General features: G+C 38.5%; 1 protein-coding gene across 4 annotated transcripts in view; it reads left to right on the forward strand.

Annotated features, from left to right (window-relative positions):
• Positions 1–13,095, forward strand: part of LOC308199452 (uncharacterized protein) — a 490,488-nt gene that overhangs the window by 182,994 nt on the left and 294,399 nt on the right. Inside the window, exon 3 of one of the 4 annotated variants that reach the window (XM_080603633.1) lies at positions 1,996–2,070. The exons of the other annotated variants lie outside the window; for them this stretch is intronic. The gene's annotated coding sequence lies outside the window, so the exon portion shown is untranslated. The remainder of the gene's footprint in view (positions 1–1,995; positions 2,071–13,095) is intronic. 4 annotated transcript variants of the gene reach the window in all.

A 13,095-nucleotide genomic window follows, 5' to 3' on the forward strand; every position in this document is an offset into this window, starting at 1 on the left:
CACTGTTAAGATGTCAGCTCACAAACTTCTGCTCCTCAGCCAAGGCCCAAAAGGGACAAAATATACTCTAGCTCCAGTGAGAGTACGTTCTTCTAAGGAAGTGCATTTTTATTGTTTGTTCAGGGAAGAGCAAAAGGAAGATCAAAGCATCAGACATATTAGAGTTAATAGTCCTGTTTAAACACAGAAAGCAAAACCAGAAAACCCAAACCAAAAACTTTTCTGTCTACTCTTTGTTCTCAACTTTACTCATCCCTATGGCTTCACCTGTGTTTTCATCACAGACGGTAACACCAACTTCTTGCTGGAGGGAATACTTTCAACATGGATGCTACTCAGTGATTTTCTCCCCAGACTTGTCTGAAATTGGAATTAGCACGTCAGGCTACCAAGGGAGCGAATTTTGCCACCTGTTGCAAGGGCTCTTGGGCTTGCAATTTACAAGTTACCCCATTGCCAGTAGGTTGGGAAGGTTTTGGACATGGTGCAGCTCAGTCACAGCTGGTTTGTGTGGACTGACAGTGTCATTGGATTGACCACAAGTGTGAATAGATATGTTAGCTAAAGCAGTGTGAAGATTATGTCATGTTATGTAGCTGAAATCAATGTAAAAATTAAGTTCAGCTGTTGATGGAAATCTATTTTTTCAGTCGCATGGTTGACAGAATTCTGGTATTTTAAATTCCTGTATGCAAGTGTTCATGGCAGTAATTCTAAGAAGATCAATGCTTGGAGCACAAACTTTGGCATGCCTTTTTCATCAGTAGCAAAAAAAAAAACTAGTTTCCTGTGAATTACCTGGGTTCCTGTAAATATTGATAATATTAAATGCTCACAGTTTTGCCTTTGCATGCATGTATGTGGTATATAAGTAAACATGTGTGCCTATGGTAAAAATTTATGTATAAATTCTAAGTACCCAAGGAAATTAAGTAACCATGCCTGTGAAGAAATTCTTTGCTATGAACCACTCAGCCAGTTCCAACAAGCAGAAAACAGAGCTCAGTGAGCAGAGCTTGGAATTACACAAACTTGAATTCCAGTGAAATTTGCACAAAACCTCTGCAGATCCATCTTCCGGGATTTGCATAACTTGAGCTGGAGCCAGGGCATGCCAGACCTTTTATGAATACAGCATAAACCTGCCCTTCTGACTGTAAAACTACTAAGTTGTGGTTGATCGTCTGTAATTTTTCCATCAGTTATCAAATGTTTCTCGTCTGGATGAGAACAAGGTAAATTCTGTGCTGCTTTGCTCTCTTCTGTGCATGGTAGTGCAGTGTGTAGCTGACCAGCTCCTCAGTGAGATCTGTGGACATATCCAAGCCTGGCACTGACAGTTCAGTGATAGTGTTTGGTCAACCTTTGCCTTTGTTTTTCTAAGACTTTGGAACGATCATTCTCACTGTCTTCTATGCTTAATGAAATGTTGGGTTTAAAGTTAAAATATATAGGGATGTGCATAGAGATTAATCATTCTGTGTGTGTGTGTACATTATGTTATGCAACAATATACACTGTTAGGTTAATTACTAATAACAGGTAGCCATCTCACCTGAGGCTACTCATCTCATCTACTGAGGTTTGGTGCAAGATTTTCTTCTTCTTCAAACTTTATTTCCAAAATAAGCAAATTGTGTTTTTTATTTTTATTATATTTTTGTCAATCTTTTTGTGTAACATATGAAAGTTCAAATTGGGCAAAGGGGAACTTACAGAGAAATTTATGCGTTTCAATGTATATACACCCATAATGACAACTTGTTATTTCTTGTGCATTGTTTTGGAATGAGGCAGACTAGTTCTCTTTCAAATAATTTATCCTTTCTTGTACTAAAATGACTCCTGAAGCTGGTCAGGAACTGCTTTTGTAGATAGCTTTAGTAGAGTTATTTTAAGGTCTTATTATCTCTGCTGAGTGGGAAGTTAAAAGCTGAAAGATCCCTTTCTGTAGGAAAAAGGCTGCACACTAACAGTTGTTTTTCTCATTTACAGTTGTACATGTGCTGAGTGTTGTTGACTTGTTAATGTGGTGTTGCCTTCAAAGACAAGCTGTAAACTGACACGGAGGTATGATTCTTTCTTGTATCAGTGCGACAATATAGTATTTTGTTTCCTGGGAGAACAAATGATAGATGGAGATGATAAACCTGCAGGGTGTAATCCAGCCACTGCTATTAAGAGAGCCAACAGTGGATATACAGCTTGCTGAGACGTGGAAGAATAAATATCTAAAAAGGAAACTATGTTAAACTGGGCATTTTTTCGATGCTTATGCACACCAAATGTCAATAATACAAAATAAGACTTTGTATTGATGCTAGTTATATATAGTTCAAGTATGAAATTTGTAGTGGTCTGGGAAATATGCTCAGTTGGTACACTTCTAACCTGTCTACAATTTAAGAGATCTATATGGAATCTACCTTAGAAGTTAAAAAGCATCCTTTAGAAACTTGAATAATCATCTCTGAATATTCTGTGATGTTCAGCATCATTCAGTTTATCTGTGGTAAACTGTGGTTCAAAATTTTCAGTTAGGTGAAAATAAATGAATACATCAATATACCATAGAAGATTTTATTAGTTCAGATTTCTAATTTATTTAGCCTTTTTGAGGAGATTGTATTTGTGGGATTGGGAGGTGATTCAGACACTGAAAATGGTGACATTTCAAATTTAATATATTTCCCTCGTTGGTTATTCTGTGTTTACTAAACAACAGCTTGATCTTTCCATTTGACTCCCTCTTGTAGAATTCTTCTCAATCTATTGGCTGTGACCTGTTCTTATGACTTAATTTCACTGTCCTATTCTCTTTACCTTAGAGATAGTGATAAATATTTCCAGAATATTTTCTGCACTCCACTTCTGTTTAACATCTTAACTTCTGAGAGCTGCAGTTGTGTTCTGAATTCTTTTATGCTGAAAATGAATTTGTATCACTTGTTAGGTATTGCAGAGTTACTCTAAACAGTTCCTACATATTTTGGTGATATTATGGTATTCATAGGTCATGCATTTTAGTTGCACTACAATAATACTTAGGTCTCAGAAGACTTGATCCACAACTGTAACAAGACAGTGGAAAGACTGGTGTCTCAGTAAAAGTCTGGAAAAAGTCCGAAGATAAGTGTCGTGAAAAAAAACAAATCCAAACAAACAAACAACAACAACAAAAACCTATGTTTTTCTTAAATTGATTGTAGTGACTGATTTAATTTTGAAAATAAAAAATATCATGCTTTGGATGCTCAGTATTGCAAAACTTTCAAGCAGTAAGGATGAAATTCAGATCTTCTGGATGCTTGTCATGCTGACTTTACCATGCCCAGGATTTCTCTTTGGAAAGGCAAGCCTGCTAGGTCTTCAAGTTATGCTGCTCTAAATTCTTTGATGTCTTTAGGGTTTTATCATAGCGATTATCTATGTATTAACAATGTCAAAATATCAGAAATCTCAGCTATCCATGCATCTTTTAGAAATGAAGCTTCTTAGAAAAAAATGTTTATACATGCCAGGCTATGTCAGGAGGAGCATTATGAAAGGTAGCACACCATTCAATTTGGTATTTGGCTAACATCCATATCTGGGAGAGTACTTGAAATCAGACTTGCTGATTTCTCATTGCTAGACATATTTTACCTATATTTATTTGTTCATTTAAGTCTTTTTTTTTTTTTGGTGGCACATTTCTATTGCAGTATAAATGCTGTATTAGTTTAAAAGTATTAAATTAAAACTTTTCATATATGGTATTTCTAAACTTTCTAGTTGGTACCTTTTCCTTCTTGAAAAATAAATAGCTATGAAAATTGTAAAATTTTACTCTCTCACACGATTTTCCATTTTAATGTTTAGGTTTACTAAAATTGTATTCTCTTGCAAGACTGTTGGAACAGTATTTCTTTTTTTTTCAATTTTATATGTTGAATATAAAATACTAAAAAGCTATATTGATTGATAAAAAAATTAACCAAAATCCTGAGGATTCTGTTAAGATGAAAAATGGCTTTCTGTCAGTAACTCTGAAATTTCACAAATTACAATTAAAGGTACTAACACTAAAACTCTCTAAAAGCTCACTAGTGAAAACTTATATAATATGAACCACATTAAGCTCAAAACAAAACAAAACAAAAAAACACAAATAATACTTTTCTGTGATGGATTAGAAAGTTGGAAGATGCAACAAAAACAGATCAAAGTTGAAGCTCTGGATTGATTTTTTGCTGGACTACAGCATGCTAGAGGAAAATCCTAGCCTCCATGTACCACATTTGCTTTTTTTTCTGTAAACTTTACTCAGGAGAATTGCATTTCTTTGCTGAACATAAGACTTCTCAATATTGAAGGGAGGGAATTCATGCAACTTTCATCATGATGTTTTAATAAAATTGTAGGCAGGATTGGCCATTCAGCTTGGTTATAGTTTGTAGCTTTACTTTCTCTGCTACATGGCTTGGATAAATGATCAGTCTAACCCAGTCTGTGTCAGTGGCACCAGGCAATGCTAGTTTGGGAAAGAAAGCAATTAAGTATAACTTCAGAGAGAGTGCTTTCAGAGAACACATTTGAATCCTTACGCAGAAATAAGTATCAACTAAGGCCTAAATTATGAATTACAGTTACTTTTGGTGAAGTGATTAAAAAAATAATAAATCTTTGCTAGCAGTTTTTTAATGCTTCAGTTACCCCGCTTCAATTAAATTTTCTAATACTAATTACACATTGAATGGGTATCCAAGACTTGCCCTTTTACTTTCTCAATGCTAAGCTGAAATCAAACATAATCCTCTCTCAAGGGTGGAGGAGTTGGTGGAAGGAGCAGTAGACTGTTGTCACTTGTATTTCTACATTTTTATAAAAGGTCATTCTACCAAGTGCACAAAATGTTTTAAGCATGTATTTCAAGTCTTGTTCACTTTGGCCCTAGATAGGTCTCTTTAAGTCCCAGTAGAGTGAATGGGAGAGTAGGAAACCATGTATTTCTCTCCTGTGCTTATCTTGTATGCATTTAGTAATATAATACTTAATTGAAATCTAAGTGACTAGAAAAATTTGTAGGCGGTATCCATTTCTCTCTTTTGGTAAGACTTTTAGCAAAAGCTGCCTCTGTTGCAGCTTTTTGAAGGAAAAAAAAAAGCATCAAGTGTTTCAACTTCAGGTCCTATTCTAACATCTTCAACAGGTCTGTCAAAACAGACTAGTGGATAATATCAAAGCAGCCTGAAGGGAGATGCAGAGTAATATTCATAACCATCATACAGTACTTCCTCATCAATCTTAACCAAGAAAGAAAGGGGCATTATTAAAATACTATATAAATATTTTTAATGGGATCAGATTTGATATAGTAAGATTTATTTACGAGTAACATACTGATGCATTTTAGGTAACAAAAATTCTGCTTAACAATATTCTTAGATTCCAGCCCAGAACTTGTTTGATTAAATATGTGGCTTTTCAATGACTTTGGGCTTGTTTTTCATCCAGGTTTTGTCTTAAATGGGACCTGTAACTGATAATGAGATGCTTGGGTTTTTTGTTGTTCATTTGTTTCTGTTTTTTTCTTCATTGCACAAAGTTCAAACCAGACTAGTAGAAACTGAGTCTTGTGTCTTTGAACTTTGCTAGCAAATTACCTGAGCGATGATACATTATCTGATCTGCAAGCACAGCAAAAATGGTGTGGCAATTTCAAAAACTGTTTATTATACATAATAAAGAAACAAACAATTTTAGAAGTTAGACCCCTTTTTCATTACTCTTATCTGTGCTCTTCTTCTAATGTAGGCTAAGAATTCTATTTATTTATTTATTTATTTATGAAACTACTTCAAATGTTTTTTTGCATACTGCATGGAAATAATGGGAAACATTTGTTTTAGTGAAAATGATCTGCCTGGCATTTCAAGCAGTGCTATTTATCTGTGTCTTGTTACATGTTACCAGCAGAGGTTTGTTCGCTGAATGTGCTACTGATTAGCTTTATGCTCCTGTATGCAAGATAGCTGGATCTGTAGTAACATTTGTGTGCATTGCACCTTCATAGTGTCCATGATTGTACTTAGCTTATATTGTTTCAAGACTTACGGAAGACTGTCTTATTTGTGAATGCTCGCATGCAAGAGAGTTGATTTTCCTTCTAAAGGGAAACAGTGTGTAGTCTGAGCTTTCCCGTGTGTAGGAAAAGGTTCCTGTAAACCTGCACGTAAACACATGGAGATTCAAACTCCAGCGCTCTCAGATGTACCTATAGCATGGATATACAGAGTCTTCATGTTATCCTTCTCAGTAGCTTACATACAGACCAGCTGTACAGAAGGCATGAATTCCCATGGTAGCAGGGAATCAGCTGTAACTCTAGAATACATTATACATCAAAGAAGTCAAAGGGAAGACAAATCTGTTGTGCCTTGTTTGGTGTCTTTGCTTTGCAGTCTGTCATCTTCTGTAGGCATTGGTGGATTTCTCTTTGTTTGTCTTTTTGGTTTAATTGAACGCATGCAAAACAACCTGTCTTGTTTTTTGCAAGTGTTTAGTCATATATAATTTTCTTGAAAATTTGACTTGCAGGAGTGAATGTGTGGTAGTTTCTTGGGATTTGAAGCTTCTGTTCCCATAGTTCATCCAAAGATTTATTTATTTATTTTTAGTTTGTCTGTAACATGTTCTATTTTAATCTTCTTTATGAACTGAATTTTTGTACAATATTGGTCTTTGTATCATGTAAGAGACTGTAGTCAGTGGCTGGAGGTTTGCAAAGAGAGTTGATTCATTTGTCTCCATCTGGAATTTGCCTGTTCTTCCAATCAAATAGATGAGTGAAATAGAGACGTGTGGAATATAGGTGATAAATACATATTTTGTTCTGATCAATATTATAATGGAAAAATGCCATACATCATTTTGGAAAGCTTCCAATTGACTGTATGTAGAACTGCCTGCAACTGAAACAGAAAATATTACTCAATTAGATTAATTCAAAACTTTCTTTCCTTTTTTTTTTTTTTTTTGGTAATTATTCAGTGCTGTCTTGCAGAATTGGAATCTATTTGTCCAGGAGGTACCTGGAGGTGCTCCTCTATTTACATGTGCCTTGTCACTGAATTCAAAATAGTTGCATTCAACAAAGATGTGGTGTATAACCATCCAGCTCTACAAGCTGTATTGTTGACAGCCTACTGTTCTCTGTATTCTTTCTGTGCACTGGACTGGGATTTTTCATTTCATGCATCATCATTCACAGCTTGCTGGAGTAATTCCATAAAGTCATACATATCCTTAATACACAGTAACAGAAGAGGGAACAATATATTTTTGTTGTTGTTGTTGGAAGCTGGTCACATTTGCCTAGATTTAATTTTCCTTTTCATCTCCTTGGGAAAAACAAAATAAAGCAACTCCCCCCCCCCCCCCCCCCCCCCATTTATTTACAATAGTTTTAAGTTTTGAGTCCAGTATTATTTTGTCAGTTTTTGGTTTTCTATTTGATTTTTACCACTTCAGTTAATATGCAAAACAAGCCTGATTTTAAAGGGGAAATTACGTTCACAGTGCTTCACCTGTTAGAGTTGAGGCATTTAAATAATCACTTGTGACACAGGAGTCCTCTTGGCTTTGATAGAGATGTGCAGATGGACTTTCATTTCATATTCTGCTATGTAACCTTGTCAGTTAATGCATGAGTAGGGTCTCAAAACTGATCCATTGTCCCAAGAGTTTCCTAGGGTGTGGAAGTCCTCAGCTGGTGAGGGAGGACCGTAACTGAGTGTTAGGGATGTGTGGTGGGAAGTTGCTGTTCTGCAGGCTTGACCTTGGTAGGCCTTTTACCACCTGGTATACTTTAAAACGTCAGAAGTACCCTAAAATGTATAAGCCAATATCCAGATGGCTTTTTTTTAATATTCTGTGTGTGAAGTATAATGTCTTGTTCCTATAGTCAAGGCTGGCTGCATGCTGCTCATGCCCTGGGCTGTAGCTGGAAACACTGGGCAGCAACACGGAACTGAGCATCTTCCTTTCTGTCCTTCCCCTGTTTCTCTCTGCTTGTTCACATCTCTGTGATACCCCATCGGCTGTGGAACCATACTGAGAAGAGGGGCAAGGAACAGCTATGGTTTTGAAATTAAACAACAACCAACCAACCACACAAAAAACACTGGACAGAAAAAAGGGGCTGTTGAAAACCCTTTAAGTCTCCAGTTTTGCAGTGTGGAGCACAAACCATTGGACTGGCACAAAGAAATACTGTGCTGTGGCAGGGATGACAAACAACAAATGACTCCTTGGACTGTCTGTGCTGCTACATGTTTCTGAAACCTCAGTAGCACTAATTAGAAGATTGGGAAATACACTGACCATTGTATCGTTAGGAATGAGGAGGGGCATTTTGATCCTTTTCATTTGCTATTGGGTGTGCAAGGATATGCGCACTTATGTCAAAGTTAGCTGAGCATTCTAATGAGTTTTGTACAGAACAGAAGGTGTCAGAGTTGAACTGAGGCTGACCTGTGTGGTCCGGAGACTGAGAAAACAAGCATGCGAGTCAGCTATTGATGAAAAATGTACGTGCTTATGAGGGAAAGCAGCAGGGAGTTCTTGAAGGCAGATTGAGAGAGAAAAGGGAAATTAACAGCAACACTGTCATGTTGGAAAACAGGATTGAGAGAAGGTGTCTATTTTGGGGCTGATTGCTGACTGCAAGAGATACATTAAAGAAAATGAAGAAATGATTCTTAATTAAGAGATGATTCACAGGTGCCAAGTCTTTCTGATAGGTCATGCTAATGACCAGGTGATGAATGGGCAATGACTGTTCACTGCAATACCTGCAAGGGTGTGACTTGCAAAAGAGGCAGGACCTTTGTCTGCCACATCGTGTAAAAAAGGATCATTCTAAGTCAAGGGACCTTATTTGTGCTTGGAGCTTTTGGAAATAACATATACTTGGCTCTACTAGTATCCTGACAGAAAAGAGAGTTTCCACGTTTACAACTGAATGAGTTTAGTCTAAACCTTTTCCCTGTACAGGCAAATGTGAATACTTGTGGTGGTGTCATTTCTAACTGTATCTGTACTGCGAGTTAACTTTCTGAGCTGTCCACACATATTTTTCTAAGAAGAAATAAAATCCCTTTTTTCCAGTTTCAGCAACATTGCTTGACTAATGTGCACAGACTGTTTGGACTCTGCTCAGTTCAGCAATACAACACTGCAAGAATGATTATGTACTGTTTAGGATACTTTTTATGCTGCTCAGCATTTCATGGTACAGAATAGTCTGAGAAAGTGCTGTAGAGAACAGAGTATGGACCAAAAGAATTGGAGGCATAACCTTTCCTAAGCACTAACAATTCCCTCAGTCACCCACTAGCTGGGAGGAAACTCCTGCTGTTTGGCAGTGCGTGGCAGGGCACCGCCAGCAGAGGCGATGGGCCCAGAGAAGTGCTCTGTACTAAGGTGATATTGTGGGAAGAGACAATAGTAAGTGCACATCCAAGGCAGCAATGCATCTTTAAGAAAGATAGGGCTTGAAGATGCTGGATCTCATAATTTTTCAAGATCTGCTGGTTTGTGTGTGTTGCCAGTAGTGGTGTTTAGTTTAATCTTGGGTACTGGTTATCCTTTCTTCTTTCTTTGTCGACAACTGAGAATCTGGGAGCTGGTACCTGCTAGGAATACTGAGTTGCAGTGCTGCCACTGTGCGCCTCTGAGCAGTCTCCCCAGACTGTGATATTAGATGTAGGCAGGACCAAGGTCCTGATTTTTGTGATGTACTCAGTAGTTACGATCAAAACCAGCTAAAGATCTGTCCAGGAAGTAACAACTACATTTCTTAGAGGCTGCAAATGGATAGAAGAATTGTTTATGCTATCCTTATCTTTATTTAAGCCACTATATTTTAAGTCAGGAATACTTGATAGAACCTTGCAGTAGTTTGAAATGAAACATGCCATGCCTATGCTTTCTCAGATGATGAGCTACTTTCATAAATATCCTGGCTTTTTCAGATTGATGGACTGTAGCTGGAAAGTGAATTTGAATTTATCCTATACCAGAAAGATCTTAGTGGTAGCAGAAAAATTCTACAACAACATTAATAAGATATGATTTTAAAAACTAGATATTGCAATTCACTAATTCAAATTCTAACGTGCCAAAATTGCTTTTAAAACACTAAATCTTAGGTAGCTAAAACTTTATTTTGTTATCTAAGCTTCAATTCACTTAGCAGTCATGACAACAATTTGATTTTTAGCTTCCAAGGGGAAGGAAAAAGAAAAAGTGAAATATTTGTGTAACGTTTTTAAACATAGAAAAGATCTCATTAGTTCTACTTTCAAGGATGATCAGTTTGTGTTAGTAGGCATAGGATCAGGCTCAGGGAAATGAAACCAAGTACCCAGGCTAAATTAGAGTGAGAAATTGCCCCTCTCTAAACTGTCCTTCTCTTTTTTGGACATACAGTTTTTCTCAAGTGTGAGCATGAATAAAATATAAAATCATCATTTAATATTTTCAGCAGAATGCAACATACTAAAATCTGTAACTAAACGCCAAGCATTTTAATCCCTGCTATATAATAGAAATATTTGAATAATAGTTTTTTGCTCAGTTATAATGAAATATGTATACAAAACAAAGTAGATTAAACCTGAAAGTCCAAATTCTGATCTTAATTAACACCAACATAAATCTACAGTAAATTCTCTGCAAGCGCTATTACACCAGGATCACTGAAATAGATTGGTGTGTCAAGGCACCACAAAGTACATACTCTTCTTGCTCATTTAACACAGTTCCGTTCCTATAATAACGTAAAGCTAATTGTCCAGTCCTCAGTTAATAGATCGTGTTGGTCCGTAGCTCTTAATTAACAGAACAGGGCTTTTGAGTCATTTGGAAGTAAGCTGTATTTTAAGTTCACATGAAGGAAATTAGGGTGTATTCAATTAAAGGTAAAATCATAGGTCAATCATTCGAGTGACAATTTAATTCCATATTCCCAAATACTTGGTAAGCAATGCAGTTTGCAATTGCCAGCTATGTAAACAGCTTTAATGTGGCTGCCAGGGCAGCTCCTGCAGGTGCCAGCAGCGTGGTCGCACCGTGGCCAGCTGAGCCGTGCCAGGTGAAACCACAGAACCAGCACTGAGCAGCTCCAGCCAACGCCAGCCCAGGGAGCTCCTGGGGCCCTGCTCTGCCAGGGCAAAGCAAACCTATGGCCTTCCACTGGCAACAGAAAAAGTCATACCTACTGGGCCACACCAGTCTTGTACTGGGTTGGAGAGAAAGGTTGACGTTGGCTTTAGGGAGGACACGTAGATAATGACAGAGAAATCGTCCAGTCTAACAGTCTGAGTGTGAGAACCTGTGCCAGTGAGAAACCAAAACTAGCATCCCTTAAAACCAGGCTTAACTCTGATGCAATATTAAGGAACTGACTATAACATGCTCCATTTGGATGTGGTCCTTTAGGACCACTCACCTGCAAAGGAGATTCAATATGTTTTGTGGCTAATGCAGGAGAGATTCAATAGATATTTTTCACACTTGCTATGGCAGAGGATTTGTGGAGAAAAAAGGCATACATGTATTGAGTCTTTCTCCTATTTTTCTATAATCACCCAAGCAAAACTACAAGAACAAACTAACCCTGCATGTCAAATTGAATGTATTTCAGTATATGAATATGGTTTTATATTGGCTTGTCATCTTGGTTTTGGGTTCAACAGAATAACTTTGAGTCACACTCATGCAAATATACTAGAAAATGGGAGAATATTTGCTTTTGTATCTTAGAAAAACAGAGGAAGTGATTCCTGGTTCTGCTATTTCCTCTGTGGGTGTTTTAACTTAATAGTTATACTGTCAGCTGAAATGGTTCTTCCTTCCATCTTTCAAAAGGAACATTTTTTTTTGAGGAAACATAGGCTTGCAGAGCTAATGTTGACAGGCATTACCTCATACTTCAGAGGTGGGATGGTTCACAGAATCACGGAATGGTCTAGGTTGGAAGAGACCTCCAAGATCACCTAGTCCAACCTCTGACCTAACACTAACAAGTCCTACACTAAACCATATCACTAAGGGCTACATCTAAACGTCTTTTAAAGACCTCCAGGGATGGTGACTCAACCACTTCCCTGGGCAGCCCATTCCAATGCCTAACAACCCTTTCAGTAAAGAAGTTCTTCCTAATATCCAACCTAAACCTCCCCTGGCGCAACTTTCACCCATTCCCCCTTGTCCTGTCACCAGGCACGTGGGAGAATAGACCAACCCCTACCTCGCTACAGCCTCCTTTAAGGTACCTGTAGAGAGCAAAAAGGTCGCCCGTGAGCCTCCTCTTCTCCAGGCTGAACAAGCCCAGCTCCCTCAGCCGCTCCTCGTAAGACTTGTTCTCCAGACCCCTCACCAGCTTCGTTGCCCTTCTCTGGACTCTCTCGAGCACCTCCATGTCCTTCTTGTAGCGAGGGGCCCAAAACTGAACACAGTACTCGAGATGCGGCCTCACCAGAGACGAGTACAGGGGCACAATCACTTCCTTAGACCTGCTGGCCACACTGCTTCTTATGCAAGCCAGGATGCTGTTGGCCTTCTTGGCCACCTGAGCACACTGCTGGCTCATATTCAGCCGACTATCAACCAGTACTCCCAGGTCCTTCTCCGCCAGACAGCTTTCCAACCACTCATCTCCCAGCCTGTAGCGCTGCTTGGGGTTGTTGCTCCCCAGGTGCAGGACCCGGCACTTGGCCTTGTTGAACTTCATGCAGTTGACCTCAGCCCATCGGTCCAGCCTATCCAGATCCTCCTGCAGAGCCTTCCTTCCCTCGAGCAGATCGACACACGCACCTAACTTGGTGTCATCTGCAAACTTACTGAGGGTGCACTCAATCCCCTCATCCAGATCATCGATAAAGATATTAAAGAGAACTGGCCCCAGTAGTGAGCCCTGGGGGACTCCACCAGTAACCGGCCTCCAACTGGGTTTGACTCCATTCACCACAACTCTTTGGGCCTGGCTATCAAGCCAGTTTTTAACCCAACGAAGCGTACGCCAGTCCAAGCCACGAGCAGCCAGTTTCT

The sequence above is a fragment of the Anser brachyrhynchus genome, assembly GCF_964034855.1.
Source record: "Anser brachyrhynchus genome assembly, chromosome: 8".
Classification (NCBI taxonomy): Eukaryota; Metazoa; Chordata; class Aves; order Anseriformes; family Anatidae; genus Anser; species Anser brachyrhynchus.